Here is a 2,460-nt window from a genome sequence, read left to right as displayed (position 1 = left end):
AGTCGCTGAAATAAATATACAGCTCCGGCATTGCCGACGTAATATATCGTTCATTATTGTTTGAGCCCAAGGCCATCAATAGAAGTCAACTTCAAAACATAATCTTCAGTAATATTACCGGATCAAGGAGAACATATTTGGATCAAGGGCAGTGTAAAAAGAGCACTTATTGTCAATGAAAAATAAGCCAGCACGTCAGTGCTGTTTTGTATCTTTGTTCAGAATGCATTTATTCACTTGTTATCATGTTCGCTTAGCCTATGGATATACATATATACTTATGCTGTTATTCGTTAACAGCTACAAAGAGAGGGAGAGTGAGTAGCTCGCATATGCCTGTATTAGTGAGCATATATATTGCTCACGGAATGCGCTCAGACGGAGCGTGGGATATGCAGCATAAGCATAAACGGTCAGCTAGTAAGGCTAGTGAACCGCGCTGCGTAATATGAGACCGAGCCAATACATAATGTGGCTCTGGGCTCGTTTACTATATTATTGTTATTGTATGCAACAAAGTGCTGCATACTTTAAGTTACGGGGTATTCTGTAAGGGCATATACGCACTACACTTCCCCTTTTAGAGAAATAACGTAACATAATGAATGTGTAGTTATTAAATGAACTTAATTATTGAGGCTTTCTTTTTTTTTTTTGTAAAAAATTGAAATTTTTTTTTTTTTTTTTATATAATAAGAAGTTTTAAATGTTGGAGTATACAAATTATTTAAGATATAAAAATTTATAATTCGTTTATTTGTAAAAAAAAATTTTTTTTTTCATTCGGTTGATCAGGACGTCATATATTTTTATTTTATTATATTAGGAATTAAAAATTTTTAATCTATTCTTATGAACTTTTTGTTTTTTATCTCTACTATCTTTAATAAAAATGATGTCATTAACTTCTATTTTCTCTACTATATATGGTCCTAAATATACTGGGTCTAATTTGTGCCCTGTTTCGTTTCTTATAAGTACTTTATCTCCTACTTTTAATTCAAAGTTTTTTGTTTTTTCGTCATATGCTAATTTCCTATAAGCCTTAGCTTTTTCTAACATAATTCTAGCTCTTTTGTATGCTATTTCTAATCTAAACTTTATTTCCTTAGAATAGTCATCTAAATTATAAATAGGATCTATGTAATTAGTTTTGTTTAAATCTATGAAGTGTCTCGGTAGTCTGCCAAATACTAGTTCGTATGGACAATACTCATGCGTTGCTGATGGTGTCGTGTTGTGGCAACAAGTGAAATATTGAACCCAGACATCCCAATCAGATTTGTCTGCAGAGATGTATGAACGAATGTATTCATTAAAAGTTCGATGACTCCGTTCTATTGTCCCTAATGTTTGATGATGATATGCAGTAGAGGTGAGATTCTTGATCTTCAAATACTTGCATAAGTCAGTTAAAATCTGGCTTATATACTCTGTTCCCATGTCCGAGATGAACGTCTTCATTGGACCAAACTTGAGTATGAAATTTTCGAATATAGCTTTTGCGACATTATTTGCGCTTTTGCTTTTTATTGGAATGACTACTAAATATTTTTTAAGGTCCCATATTAATGTGACTATGTATTCATTACCATTTTCCGATTTGGGTAGCGAACCAACTGTATCCACTATCACTATATCGAAAGCATTCACAGGTGTTTCTGTGAGAGTCAGAGGAGTTTTTGTGTGCGTCGTTGTTTCAGACATTTGGCATTTTTGACATCTACGTACGTACTCTTTTATATGACGTGTCATATTTTTCCAGTAGTAGTGTCTTTTTATTTTCGCTAACGTTCTTGTTATGCCGCTATGACCTCCTTGAATTGGGTCGTCATGGTATGTAGACAATATTTGTTGTATCTCTTTTTTATCTTTTATTTGGGTCACCGGCTGGAGTAGCGCTACTCTTAAAGATTTTAATATTTCATTGCCCATATTTTTAAAAGAATCTATATAAACTGATTCAAAGATCTTTTCGCTCGGTGCCACTTTAAGTTGGCTGATTTTTAATATACCGGCCTCTTTTTCGAGCCTTTGGAAGAACTGACCTAGGTCGAGAATTTCATTGGTATATTAATCGCTAACTTCAATTCTTGCGATAATTTTATTTCCATGTTTAAATAAACATTTAGATTCTGTTATGCGCAAGGTCACTACTTTTCGTAATTCATCATTCGTAATGACTTCATGTACGTTGGGCTTGGATACCTTTTATTTTGACTTTGCCTTGGCAGAAGTTCATAATTTTCTACTGTACAGTTTTTATTTTGTCTACTTTGTCGCCTGTTAGTGACTTTCAGGACTTTATGTTGCATATCTTTGAGTTCCTTTATATTAATACGCGAAAGTGCGGCTGCTACGAAATTATCTTTCCCCTTTAGGTATTCTACTGTGAAGTCGTATTCTTCAAGCTCCAGCCGCATGCGAGTTAATTTAGAACTGGGATTAGTCATAGAAAAA

The sequence above is a fragment of the Drosophila virilis genome, unplaced genomic scaffold (assembly GCF_030788295.1).
Source record: "Drosophila virilis strain 15010-1051.87 unplaced genomic scaffold, Dvir_AGI_RSII-ME tig00001611, whole genome shotgun sequence".
NCBI classification, from domain to species: Eukaryota; Metazoa; Arthropoda; class Insecta; order Diptera; family Drosophilidae; genus Drosophila; species Drosophila virilis.
This window is presented reverse-complemented; position numbering follows the sequence as displayed.